Consider the following 14736-nt stretch of genomic DNA (forward strand, 5'->3'; position numbering starts at 1 on the left):
AATCTTGCAGCCCTGGGGGTAGGTAGAGAATTATTAAGCAAAACACAAAAGCACCAACCATAAAAGAAAAAATTATAAAGTAGACTCATTAAAATTAAAATCTTTTGCTTATAAGAAAATGAAAAAGCAAGAGATATACTGGGGGAAAATATTCACTACACATATATCTAACAAATGATTTGTGCTCAGACTACCAGATTATCTATCTATCTATCTATCTACCTACTTAACTACCTTCCTACCTATCTATCTATAATGCCTACAGATCAACAGTAATAAGACAAACAACTCAGGGCTTCCCTGGTGGCGCAGTGGTTGAGAGTCTGCCTGCCGATGCAGGGGACACGGGTTCGTGCCTCAGTCCGGGAAAATCCCACATGCCGCGGAGCGGCTGGGCCCGTGAGCCATGGCCGCTGAGCCTGCGCGTCCGGAGACTGTGCTCCGCAACGGGAGAGGCCACAACAGTGAGAGGCCCGTGTACAGCAAAAAAAAAAAAAAAAAAAAAAGACAACTCAAAACAAAAATGGGCAATATACTTGAAAAGACAGTTCAAAAGGAAAATGAACATATGGTCAACAGCATGTGAAAAGGTGCTCAACATCATTAGTCATCAGGAAAAAGCTAATTAAAAGCACATAGCCATACAGTTTCACATCCATCAGGATGGCTACAAGTAAAAAGACCAATACTAAGTATTGGGAAAGACGTAGGAGTATAAAATGGTACAACCCCTTGGAAAAGTCTGGCATTTAAACATACATCTATCCTATGATCCAGTACTTCCACTCCTAGGTATTTATGCAGGAGAAATTAAAATACATGTCCGCAAAAAGACCTGTATGATAACACCAAATGCTAGTGAGCTTGTGGAACAACAGGAACTCTCACTGCTAGTGGAAATACAAAATGGTACAGCCACTTGGGAAGACAATTTAGATTGGCGGTTTCTTACAAAATTAAACATATTCTTATCATACGATCCAGCAATTGCCCTCCTTGGTATTTACCCATAGGAGTTTAAAACTTATAACCACACAAAAACCTATACACAAGTCTTTATAACAGCTTTATTGATAATTGCCAAAAGTTGGAAGCAACCAAGATGTCCTTCAGAAAGTGACTGGATAAACTGTGATTACTTAGCATTAAAGAAAAAAAAAAAAGCTATTAAGCCATGAAAAGACATGGAGGAACCTTAAAAAATGCATTTACTAGGTGAAAGAAGCCAATCTGAAAAAGCTATATACTGTATGATCCAACTATATGACACTCTGGAAAAGGCAAAACTATGGAAACAGTAAAAAGATGAGTAGTTGCCAAGGGTTAGAGGGGAGGAAGGGATGAACAGGCAGAGCACAGAGGATTTTTAGTATTACTCTGTATGCTACTGTAATGGTGAATACATGTCACTATACATTTGTCCAATCCCACAGAATATACACCACCAAGAGAGAACTGTAATGTAAACTTTGGACTTTGGGTGATTATGATGTGTCAATGTAAGGTCAACGACTATAACAAATGTGTCACTGATTGGGGATGCTGATAATAGGGGAGGCTATGCATATGTGGACACAGGAAATATATGAGAAATCTCTTCGGGCAATTGTACCTTCTGCTCAATTTTGTTGCGATCTAAAATTGCTCTAAAAGATAACGTCTATTTAAAAAAAAGGCTTGTACACAGGAAATATTTCTTAGATATGTAATTAGAAGTGCAAACCATAAAAGAAAAGAAATTGATATCTTAGACTTCATCAAAATTTAAAACTTTTTTCTTTAAAAGGTGCCATTAAGAAAATAAAAATATAAGTCAAAGATTCATAGAAAATATTTGCATGTCATATATCTGATAAAGCCCTTGCCTCTAGAATTTAAAAAAATATTTGAATATTTTACTTCAATTATTTTTATTTGAATATTTTATAGAATATTAAAAATTTTTTGAAACTCCATATGACGATGGTGACAACCCAATTTAAAAAATGGGCAGGGCTTCCCTGGTGGCGCAGTGGTTGAGAGTCTGCCTTCCGATGCAAGGGACACAGGTTCGTGCCCCGGTCCGGGAAGATCCCACATGCCGCGAAGCGGCTAGGCCCGTGAGCCATGGCCGCTGAGCCTGCGCGTCCAGAGCCTGTGCTCTGCAATGGGAGAGGCCACAACAGTGAGAGGCCCACGTACCAAAAAAAAAAAAAAAGGGCAAAAGATTTAACTAGATATTTCAGCAAAGCAGATATACAAATGACTAATAATAATAAGCACGTGGAAAGGTGCTAATCATCATTAGTCATTAGGGAAATGTAAATTTAAACTGTTATAAGGGAATTCCCTGGTGGTCCAGTGGTTAGGACTCCGAACTTCCACTGCAGGGGGCAGGGGTTCAATCCCCGGTCAGGGAACTAATCCCGAAAGTGGCGTGGCAAAAAACAAACAAAAAAACACATAAACTGTAATAAGATACACTCATACAGCCATCAGGATGGCTATAATTAAAAAAACTAACAATATTGAGTGTTGGCAAGAATGTGGAGAAATCAAAACCATCATACATTGTTGGTGGGACTCTACAGCCACTTTTGGAAAACAGTTTACCAGTTTCTTAAAAAGATAAACTTACTATATAATCTGGTAATTACACTCCTAAGAATCTACCCAAGAGAAATAAAAGTATAGGCCCCCACACACCTGTACATGAATGTGCACAGAAACATTATTTATAACAGCCAAAAACCAGAAACAATTCAAATGTCCATCAACTAGCGAAGAAATAAATGAAATGTGGTTACATCTGTAAAACTGAACTATTCAACAATACAAAGGAACAAGCTACTGATACATGCTGCAAATGGATGAACTTCAAAAATATTATGCTAAGTGCAAGAAGCTAGACACAAAAATCCTACATATTCTAGGATTCCATTTATAGGAAATATCCAGAAAAGGCAAGAGACAGGAAGTAGGTCAGTGGCTGCCTGGGCTTAGGAGTGGGGACTTAAGCTGGCATGAGGGAACTTTGGGGGTGATAGAAATGTTCAAAAATTAGATTGTGGTGATGGCTGTACAAATCTATAAAAATCATAGAATCGTACACTTACCATGGGTGGATTTTATGGCATGTAAATTGCACCTCAAGAAAACTGTGTTTTTAAAAAAGGACTTGTAAAAGAATGTTCACAGCAGTTTCCTTCATAAAAGCCCCAAACTGAAAACAACCCAAATGGTCTTCCAGGCAGAATGGACAAATGAATGGTTGTATAATCAAAGAGTGGAATATTAGCTATTAATAAAAAAGAACAAACTACTGAAATACACAACATGCATGAATCTCAAAAACATGCTGACAAAAGAAGCCACTTTTGTTTTCCTATTGTATATTGTATTCCATTCATAAAAGAGTCTGTTGTTTGCTGTAGACAACCTCTGAATCAATCACACTTATTTCCAGAAAGTATAGTGTGTGTGTGTGTCTATTTGGAAGTCATAACATGTCAAATAGTTAATATAAATGAATGGCTAATGATTTAATATTCAGTTTAAAATGTTTTAATTATGTCATGTGATACACACAAATATATCTAATATATGTATGTTATTTAACATAATCAAACTCATTCATTCTGTGCATATTCATTTGCTCATTTACTCCAAACATATTTATAGAGGGCCAAAAATATATTCCTGGCAACCAAGTTCAAACCATGACTCAATCACAAATACAATGTTGATATATCACTTCTTCTTCATGACAGAATCTGAGTGTACCTTTCAGAATACAGTTTACTTAACATGAGTTTCCTGGTCTGCTCCCGGGAGGAAAAAGTGTTACAAACCTAACAGTCACAGACTTATGAAGCAAAAACAAGTTTGGTGCCAGTCGGGAACTGCAGATTCAGAACTAGTAAGTGAGGCTGTCATTTCAGGCCTCCACGAACTCCCCTTCCTGCCTGCGCCTGCCACTGGAAGGCAAGCTAAAATGTGCAGACACACCCTGAAGGAAGCTGTTGCCTGGTGAGTGGGCTCAGGACTCAGGCCAGGAGGAAGAAATGCCACCATCACAGGCAGCTACCCACCCCCACCCTTCAGGTAACTTCCCTCCCACTCGCCAACCCCCTTGGGAGTCACACCTCAGAATCTGCTCTAAGCTGGGCCTTGACGTGTGTGATGATGAGCAAGGAGTGATTGCTGCTCCCCAGAGAATCTGTCTACAGACCACACTACCCAGTGCCCGGGAGGGTATCTGTCAGGGTACTTCCTATACTCCTCCTGCATTTTAAAGAGTGTTTAGAATGTTCATGCCTCCTGATTCAGTATCTCCACTCCAGGAATTCACCATAAGGGAATAATCAGAGCTGAAGGAAGTAATTACGGCCTGAGCAGCTCACTTCAGCATACTTATAATAGCCTACAGAACACTCTCCCACCCCAAAAGGATCAGAGCAATTTAAATGCCTCACAATAAGGAAGTAGTCAAATGATTTATGACAGTCATAAGATGGACTACTATCTGTAGCCATGAAAGACAAGCTCTTCAGAAAGATTAAAGTACGAGAAAATGCTGACAATACAATGTAAGATGACAGAACTGAGATAAAAGCTGTATATACCAGGGTTTCTCACGGGGGGGGGAGATACTGTAATGGAATTCCTCATGCCTTCCAGAGGTTCTGCTGATCCCTGAGAATCAGCGTAACCGAGAGGCGTGAGCTGTTATCCTCAGACAGTCTAACGGTAGGGGATGGGAGGCTGAAAACCAGTGGTACATACAGCATTATTCCCATATTGGGTAAACCTGAAAAATGTACGAATATACACAGATCAGAGGTAATTAATGCCAGGCCACCTGTGATTGGTAAGGTCATGGCCTTGTAGACCAATACTTCTCAAGCTTGAATGTGGATCTTGGTAAAAGCTGGATTCTGATTCATTGTGTCTGGGGTGGGCCTGAGATTCTGCACTTCTAACAAGCTCCCGTTGCTGCTGGTCTGCAGGACACACAGAATCAGCAGGCAGCAGGGGCAAGGATACCAATGGGAAATGGCAGGGGCTGTGGAGGGAAACCCCTGCAGAACGGTCAGAAGGGAGCAGCTCTGTGGGCTGTTAGCTGGGGTGGGGAGGGCCGTGGAGGCTGTGCAGCATCTCACTGGAACACCTGGCTGGGAGCGGCGGAGGAGAAAAAAAGGAGGAGAAAGGCAACAGTTCCATGAAGGTCCGGACCTGGGCAGGAGGAGGAGGGAGCCCAGAGCCCCGCCTCCCCCTGAGCCCCACTGGTACCTCCGTGAATGGGTCTGGGCAGGAGCTGTCAACCGGGCGACCTCTGCCTCGGCTGCTGGCAGGGGACTCTGCGGGGGACGGGCTACCCCTCCGTTCAGCCTCCCTGGACACAAGGGATGCTTTCAGCTTCCCGAGAACACCTCAGCTCTCAATCTCCCCCTTCCCCTCCCCAGACATCATCACTCCCTATGACTCCTTAAGGGCATAAGGAATACGAACACGGGTTACCTTCTCTGATAAAGTAGAACGCACAGCCCACTCCTCTGTTCCTACTTCTGGGCTCCCCTCTGGCCTGAACCTCAGTTCCCTTGTGTACCTCTCCTGACAGAGAGCAATAGGCAAGAGAAGCAAATGCAAATAAATAAGCCCGCACCACTGGTCAAAGATCAAATTGGATAGCCCTTTGAAAACGACAAAATGTTTTGCCAATACAGGTTAACAGCACCTCTATTATTTCTCCAAGTTAAAAGTAACCCCCCTGGGGTACCTGGTCTTTGACTTCGCCACCAAAGGGCAGGTCGGACACAGTACTTCACGGGGCCTGGGTCAGGACTTCGTATTTGTTAGCTGCTCCCAGCATTCCCGTGAGGAGGGCACGTCCCCAGCTGACAGAGGACTCAGGTGGCATGAGCCCCGCCGCAGCCGCCGAGGCAGAGGCATCTGCCCCATCTACGCAGTCCGCTCCTCCCCCACCAGGGGCCGGCGGGGGGGACCCATCTCCTTTCCAGAGGCACAGCGCATTTTAATCCCCAGACCACAGGGCCACAGCCCCAGTTCCCGGCCCCGTTCTCGTCATCAGTTCGAAAGCTGCTCCGCCAAACCCCCTGCTGACATCTGTCACGGAGGACATTTCCTCAGGCCACGAGGCAGGCCAGGCGGCCTCTGAAAACAGGGAGGTCAGAGCTGGAAAGCGTGTCTACCCTGCAGCCTGCCTTCTAAAATTCTCGGGGGGAAATCCCCCGAATAAAGGCCAAAGCGAAGGAAGGCGGGGCTCCAGCGACAACCAGCGCTCAGGGAACCCCTACTCCACGCCGGGCCCTCCACGCGCCGCTTCATCCTCGCAGCCCTGTGAGGTAGGTGTGCTCAGTACTTCCATTTTACACAGGAGAAAACCGAAGGGCAGAGTGGTTAGAAAAATAGGTCAAGGTCACACAGCGAGGTGGTGGGAGAACCAGGGAGACATCAGCCACCTGGCGAGAGTCCACACTCGGGGGCGCCACGCTTCACCTGTGTTTGCTGAGGCCGGTCATCAACCTAGTCTCCTTGCAGGCCGTGTGTTTGACCAGGGAGTAGTAATCACCTACCTGAGAACACGCCCAGAGCTCCCCAGAAAGGTTCCGATCAACCCGCCGGCCTGGCACTTAGGAAAGCCCTCGGCTTCTAATGTCCTTCTGCCAACCACACAAGGCAGCCCGCCTGCAGCGCCCCCCGTCCCACGTTTCTTCTCACACTGGGGTACGCACACACCTAGACTCACAGCTCTAGTGACAAAGGTCACAAAACAACACCTGACGTTTCCTCAAAACCGCACAGCAAGGTTCCATCTGTACTTCCTTCTCAGCACTTCTGCCTCACCATGCCCACACCTCCACACAGCAGCCACGAGTACTCGGAACTCAGGGAGAGGAAACAAAGATCTAAACAGCAGCCTCTCCTGCAACGAAACTCCACATATAGACAGAGGCAGGAACATCTGTCCCACGACCCTTGAGCGAAAGTTTCAAGATGAGGAATCAGGCCACTCTTGGACTTGCACCCCAGAAACCTCTCAAGGGCTGGACTAGGGCGCCTCAGTGCCTCCTGCCTGTGGAGCTTTCCGACGGGGCCATGCCTCAGTGGTGTGCAGGACAGATCTGTCACCAGCTGGAGAGGGGTGGGCAGAGGAGGGGGAGGGGATTACTTTCTGGGGCCCTCAGAGCAGGGAGCCAGGGCACAATCTCAGGATCCCTCTGGATCCCAAAGTCAGGCTGCTTAAAGACAGAGGGCTTCTTGGTGGCCCACCCCTACAGGACACCCCGGGGAACCCCCCCAGGTGCACAAGACCCATCTTCCTGCTCATAAAGAGTCAGTAGTTTGGGGTTTGGGAGGCCCTCCTTTTCTCTGCTGCAGCGTGCCCACACGTGTACTCCATTCTTATTGTATTGCAGGGGTAGTAAGCTCTAAAGTTCTATGTAAATGAGTAACACAGACAGGGTGTGAGAAAAATGATGACATACCTTGTATTTTCTGTCACAGAATCACTGCAGAGTAAACACAAGAGTGTTCATTCTCTCAAAGGAATATGCTCTTTCCCTTTTTCTTGGGACAAGAGCCCTCAAGCTCTCTTGGGTTATTCCATATTGGGGAGATGCACACGTAGGAAGAACTCTTACTGTAAGAAACAACAGTGCAAGTGGGATGGTCCCTGGGCTCAAGGACGGGGACCACGATAGGGAGTGGTGGAGACCAGGGGGAAATGGAGTACACTACCCTTCTCTAGAGAGAAGGCTGCTCCAGTACCGCCTTCAGGAATTCTTGGGGGCAGAATATTTGAAACCTCCCAATTGTCAACATTGGCTCAGCTTTGTTTTTGATTTTCCCAAACTCTGTGCTGGCCTGATAAAACATCCTTGTCGGCTGGATGTGGCACACGGCCCCAGTTTGTAACCAGGGCAGTTGAGTGTGGCAAAAAAGATAGCTTGCCTTGGGCTTCCCTGGTGGCGCAGTGGTTGAGAGTCCGCCTGCTGATGCAGGGGACACGGGTTCGTGCCCCGGTCCGGGAGGATCCCACATGCCGCGGAGTGGCTGGGCCCGTGAGCCATGGCCGCTGAGCCTGCGCGTCCGGAGCCTGTGCACCGCAACGGGAGAGGCCACAACAGTGAGAGGCCCGCGTACCAGAAAAAAAAAAAAAGAACTCTTGGGTATGGTAGCTCTGCTGTCTGCTAGAGTTTGGACCAGCACAGAGGCTGGAAATAACGTAAACTCTAAGGTCCAACAGATCTGAATTTGAATCCTGGCTCTATTTTTACCAGCTGCCAGACCTCAAGTGAACTACGAACCTCTCTTAGCTACAATTTCATCCACAAAATGGGTTGAAAATACCCAATTTAGAGAGCTTTGTGAGAATTAAAAACATGTGTGTGAAGATGACTTGAACTCTTAATGAATGTTAAATTTCCTTCCCCCATATCTCCAAAGAAACCACCTGGCAAGCCTTCGCTTCTCTAGATTTTCAAATTTCTCATCTGCTAAAAACTAAAATAATCCTCCAGCACCGCTGCTGAACTTCACAGGATGGGATGAAGTGATGTAGATGAGAGCTGAGTGCTTACAAATTAGAAGAGGATTATTGAGTGGATTGCCAACACCCTTTCCTCTCGTTTCTAGGCCAACAAAGCAGTATGTAGTTTGCTTTTCTAATGTGTTTATACCCTTCCATAACATGATGCGGGAGAAGATGGTGTCACATTTGTGGTAATTCCTTAAAATGGCGATTAACAATAAACTCTCCAGAGTCCGCCCAAATCTACCGTCCTCTCACAGAGGAGAGCATACATGAGGTCACTGCCTGTTCACTTAAGAACCTGGCAAGTTTCTTTTCTGTCTCCATGTTCTTGTCTCAGAGAACTGAGGTCGAAAATAAAGTCACTTAACAGTTGCCTATTTCTTTGATTCACACAAAGAAAACTGTCACAAGCCAAACAATTTCACTTAAGTACCATCATGAATTCACTAGGATATTTCCCAACAGTAAGGCGATTTTGGTTGGTTCTCTCATTTTCCCATGCACTACGAGGAAACTGGGACATGCTCTGGCATTTCCTCAACTGAATCTGACTTAAAGCATCTTTACAACCTCTTTTATTCTAGTGAATCTACACGGGCAAGGTCCAGGCTGAGGGGATTCATCTAACACTTCAACTTTCAGCTATCACTGATATCATTTACTTGCGTTGTTTTCTCTTAAAAGCAAGGAGGCATTAAAATCAGTTCTACGATATCTACTAAGAAATGTGGGTTTATCTTGCGAGACTATATGCCTCCCTTTCCTCCCTCTACTGAACTTTAATAGCCCCCTCATAAGATCATCACGTTTCCAAATTATTCATCAGGCATGATAGAATGAGTAGGAATTATACGGTAAATCCAGAGGGGGCAAAAATAAGCAAGTTGGATGAATATATAGATATAACTTCCCATGTCCCTCCTCTTGAAAGCAAGGTTCTTGGAAAAGAATACACAGAAATTTCAGGAGCCAGTTCTTTGCTAAATATTTACACTGCATGATACCTGAAGCAAACAAGGTAAGGACAGGAAACAGGCCACACACACACAGATAAGATCTCTCTCGGGTAATAAGTAGAGCTCCACTCACCTTGTGATTCATTTTCATAATGTTGACTTTGTACTGATGTATACAATGCTTCCAAAAGTGTACACAAAACCTAAGTGCGTACGGGAGTGTTCACTACTCTGAGCTCTGTTTTTTGATGAGCGTAACTTAGAAAGGATTTGGGCAGTTCAGAAAAATTGCTAACACATTTTATACAACCTGTCCATTTGGAGACAACTCAACCCCTATGCTTGCTAATACCCTTTGTATAAAAAAAAAGCTGACCCAGCATCCACCTGCATCAACTTGATCCTCTCAGCTTTGTCACACTCAGCAAATGCTCTGTGCCTTCGCAACAAAATAAAGCGGCACCCCTCGGAGGGAGAAAAAGACTTGTTATGAGTCTGGAGAGGCAGCCTTTATTTATACCCAGCTAACAAAGAGTGAGGATCTGTGGAAGGCTTTGAATCTAGAACCACTAGCGTTACCTTCCAAATCTACCTTCTGCAAAAAACCTCCACAAGTGGGGTTACGTTGAAAGGAAAATGCCAAACATACAAAAGCAGAGTCAAGAGTACAAGGCAGTCCGTACCCCCATACCGTTCATCCATCTTCAACTATTAACAATTCATGGCCAATCTCCCTTCGCCTTGTTCCCCCTCACTTCTCCACTAGCAGCCCTCCCCAAAACTGGCTTATTTTGAAGCAAATCCTCAACCTATATTTCAAGTTTAGAATGTATTTCTAACAGATAAGCGTTTAAAAACAACCCTAATCATGATACCGTTACCAAAAGTAACTAAACAAAACTAATATTCTTAATACTAAAAAACAGCCAGTACAAATTTCCTCTATTGGCACAATTTTTAAAAAAACTATTTTCATCAAATCAGGACCCAACCAAGGTTTACACATAGCATTGATGCCTTCTGTCTCTTAGTCTTTAAACCACAGGTTCCCTCCATCCCTATGATTCTCATAGCAGCCAGGCTGATCCTCACCTGCAATTCCCAACAATTCTATTCTAGAGATACCACAAAGAAACTCCAGCCTTAGGGGCTGTCAAGAAAAAACGTGTATGTTAATTAGTCGTTTCATAGTTAAAGAAGTTTAAAAGTAACCTGAAAAGCACAAACGAAATTGATCTGACCTGAAGCCATGAACAATTCTGAGATCCAAACACTCACTCAAGTGTCCTTTGCAATTCTGGTCTGTGGTGGATTTATCTCCGGGGTTTGAACGACCCCCCGCCCCGGCCCTTACCCGAGTTATTTGCACAAGCAAAGCAATGGGGCGAAGCAAGTGCGTTTCCTCCCAGCTGGACCTTCCTCCGCAAGACGGGTTCTCGCGGTCGCTTCCGGAATTCGGGGGGCGGGGGACCCCGCTGCCACCTCCTGAGACCACCTGCCCAGGTGAGAAGAGGAGTTTCACTGAGCCAACAAATTCCGGAGGGCGGTCCCAAGTTATTTAGAGAGAATTTTGAGCCATCCAGGCTGCGCACAGAGAAACCACCCAGAACGCCACGGTCTCAGAGAACAACCAACCTGAAAAGCCCCAGGGCTTAATCCCAATGCCCGGCGCTCGCGGGGGCACCGTCCCCAACGTCCAAGGGCCAAGAGAGGGGACGCAAAGTCCGCCCCAACGAATACACGAGCATGTGTGCCCGTGACTATATGCCCACCTGTGTGTTCCAGGAAGGAAAGTTGCACACACTGATGTTTTACAATGTTTAATAGCCCTGGAAAGGGGTTGCGAGCTGGATGTGAGTATACACCCAACCTAGGCCACCGGTTCCATCCCTGCACCCCACCCCCGGGTCCAAACCCGGGGAGGACCCGTGGCGCGAAGGCTACGATCACCCCCCAGCCGGAGCGCGGCGTCCTCGGCTTTCAGTCCAGGGCCACCACCCACTCCAGGATCTCTTAAGTAATAAAGAATCCCAGCCCCTGAATCCCCGGGAGTGAAATTCCTCTCCCTCCCCGACGCGCAGAGCACAGCCAGGGAAGCGGGGAGCGGCGCGGTGCCGTCGGCCTCCCCACCCCGGAGCCCCGGGTGAGGAGGGAAGCAGCTGCGAGACGCCAGGCGCGAGTCCCCGCAACTCACCCGAGGCGCGGCGGCTCCCGGCTCCCGGCTCGCGCTCCGCGTCCGCGGCGCTGGGCGCCCGACCAGACCCGCGGCGAGGTCGCCGCCCGGGCACCTGCCGCGCCCGGCCCCAGGTAACCGGGGACAGGCCGGGGCTGAGAGCACGGCCCCGGGGACCCCGCAGCAACCCCGCAACGGCCCCGCGCGCTGCTACCAGGAAGTGCGGATGCAATCCTTTGAGCGCGCACGCCCCGTCGCGACCCCAGCAGGAGACTAGCCGGAGGGCGCCGCCTGCGGGCGGGGCGGCGAGAGGCGTCCAGGCCGCCACCCAGGCGCGCGGGAGAGGGGCCTGGGTCGAGGCTGGCACAGGGGATTCCCCGAGGGTGTAGGGTGGAAGATGAGACCCCCCCCTTTTGCGTGCCGGGCCTTCAGATACTCCCACCTCCAGCCCTGCCCAAGGATCTCCCATCTCCTCAGCAGGGTCGGCAGGGGGCCATTGCAGTTTCCTCCAGATGAGGGTATACATAGGGTGACAGAACCTGATATAAACAACCACCTGTAATGCACTATGAATTCACATTTAAAATAAAAATCCGCAAATTGCATATTTGGAAATAGCACACTTATACTGCATTGCCTTTCTTTGTGTCAACATTACTAATTTGTTATATTCAACAAATATTTGTTGAGCACCTACGACTTGCCAATCATTTAAACATTTAAAATATAGCGCAGGGAATTCCCTGGAAGTCCAGTGGTTAGGACTCTGCGCTTCTACTGCAAGGGCCACAGGTTCGATCCCTGGTCGGGTAAATAAGTGCCGCATGCCCAGTGGCGCGGCCAGAAACAAGAAACAAGAAAAGAAAAACCCAGCACAGTTTCCTCCTCCTCCTTTTCCTAAAGAGTCTTCAATAAGTGGAGTGGGCTGGCCCTTTCTTAACCTCCCAGAAAGCTTGAGTGGTCTTGCAAGGAACTTAGCAACGGCCCGCCCAAAGGTGCAGTAAGAACTGAACCGTGATAGAAATAAGTGTGGGCTGCTAGAGGGCCTGCGAAGCGGCTTGACCCAACCTGGGGAGGTCAGAGAGGAATTTCTGGAGAAAGGGACATGTGTGCTGAGTCCTGAAGGACTACAGGATTCACCAGGATGTGAAGTGTTTCAGCCAAGATTCCACTGTGAGCAAAGCCAGAAGCCAGAACTGGCCAGAGAGTGCATGCTCTGACAGAGGAATAGCAAGTGAGTCAGTAGAGCTGAGAAGAAGAGGATGTGAACTGAGTTAGAGCAGGGGGTGTGGGGACCAGATCATGCTCCTATCACAACTAACAGCTGCTGACATGTATACACTGATGTGTATAAAATGGATGACTAATAAGAACCTGCTGTATAAAAAATAATAACAGCGGCCGTCTATGGAGTGTATAGCATAAAACAGGAACTGGACATGCATCACGTCAAACTGTGTGGTCGGGTTATTACTCCCCTTTAAAGAAGAGGAAAACGAGGAATAGGAATGTGAGGTGTCTTGCTACTGACAGGGCTGGGGGGAGGAGACTCTCAAGAGCTAGCCTGCACTTTTCATGGCGCTTTCCAGGCCAATCCAGGAGGCTGAATTATCTTCAAATGTTCTCAGCATCCTCAAGTATCCCCAGGTGCCCACTGCCGTCTCTCCATTCCAAAGCCTGTGTCAGCAACTGCCCTCAGACCCGCACCTGCCTAGAACAGATGACAGAGTATACGGCTGTGCACACCAGACTCTTTCCCAAGGGGTACTCGGTTTCAGGGGCTGGTGGAGGGACTGTGGAAGAGCCCTTTCTTGTTCCCTAACAGCCATTCTCTCCTTCTCCCATAATAATAGAATTGAAGCTGAGCCCAAGCCTGCTTAGAGCAAAGACTACATTTCCCTTCCTCTCTTGCAGCAAAATATCAACACATCAACAGTGGTGCCCAGAGCCCCTAGAATCCATTTGATCCAGCAGTACTTCTGAAGCAGCTGTTTCCTCCCCAATATCTTTGATCTGTCAGATATTTTTCATGGGGCAGACACTGCTTACTGTCTCCTCAATAACCAATCCCCCTTCTTCCCTTCGAAGAGAACTCAGATTTTGTTCCAGGAGGCGATGAGCCGGGCTGAAATGCTCACCTTCCCAGAAGTCTTTGCGGGGCAGTCACATGGCTCGACTGCTGAGGTGGAGGGGGAAGTTGCCTAGAGAGTCCTGAGAAGGTTTTTGCTTTCCTGAAGCGGACACCACCGCTTTTCTCCTTCTGTTTTATTCTGGCTGTGAGGTTGCTGTGAGCTTGGAGGGTGAGCAACCATTTTATGACCACAGGACAGCACACAAGAGAAAAGGAGGAAAAGCACCTACTGCAGACTGCTGAGCTCCAGACTTTTTATTACATGAGAAAAATAATCCCCTTACTTTTTTTTTAATATAAATTTATTTATTTTTGGCTGCATTGTGTCTTCGTTGCTGCACGCGGGCTTTCTCTAGTTGTGGTGAGCAGGGGCTACTCTTCGTTGTGGTGCGCGGCCTTCTCATTGTGGTGGCTTCTCTGTTGCGGAGCACGGGCTCTAGGCTCATGGGCTTCAGTAGTTGTGTGGTCTGGGCTTCAGTAGTTGTGGCATGCGGGCTCTAGAGCACAGGCTCAGTAGTTGTGGTGCTCAGGCTTACTTGCTTCGCGGCATGTGCGATCTTCCCAGACCAGGGATCGAACCCTTTACCCCTGCATTGGCAGGTGGATTCTTAACCACTGTGCCACCAGGGAAGTCCCCCCTTACTTGTTTAAAGCACTCTTGGTTAAGGTTTGTTGCAAGCAATTGAATGCAATCCTAATGGATACACTATTCTTTCCCAAGAAAAGCCTCAGAAATCAATCCACCAACTCTACCTAATACAGTGTGATAGCAGAAAGAGGGTGGGATTGGCATGAGACAATCTATGAATTTCAGCTCTTCCATTTATTTAGCTAATGACCTTGGGCAATTTTGTGAAATTAGATTACGTATTGTAAAATTAGAAATTGTCATCAAAATACAAGGCATAGTGCTTCCTGGCATATGGTGAGTGATTAATAA

The 14736-nt window shown here is 47.1% G+C and overlaps 1 protein-coding gene across 5 annotated transcripts in view; it reads right to left on the reverse strand.

Annotated features, from left to right (window-relative positions):
• Positions 1-11790, reverse strand: part of GPR160 (G protein-coupled receptor 160) — a 33132-nt gene extending 21342 nt beyond the window's left edge. For 2 of the 5 annotated variants that reach the window (XR_003792284.1, XM_029213861.1), the window contains exon 1: positions 11687-11790. The gene's annotated coding sequence lies outside the window, so the exon portion shown is untranslated. Of the gene's footprint in view, positions 1-5499; positions 5589-9625; positions 9701-10846; positions 10915-11686 lie in introns of those variants that run through there. The other 3 variants (XM_029213862.1, XM_029213865.1, XM_029213863.1) reach the window with 3 other exon arrangements.
• Positions 11791-14736: the final 2946 nt, after the last annotated feature.

This window comes from Monodon monoceros, unplaced genomic scaffold (genome assembly GCF_005190385.1).
Source record: "Monodon monoceros isolate NGI ecotype Baffin Bay Population unplaced genomic scaffold, NGI_Narwhal_1 Super_Scaffold_11, whole genome shotgun sequence".
Lineage (NCBI taxonomy): Eukaryota > Metazoa > Chordata > Mammalia > Artiodactyla > Monodontidae > Monodon > Monodon monoceros.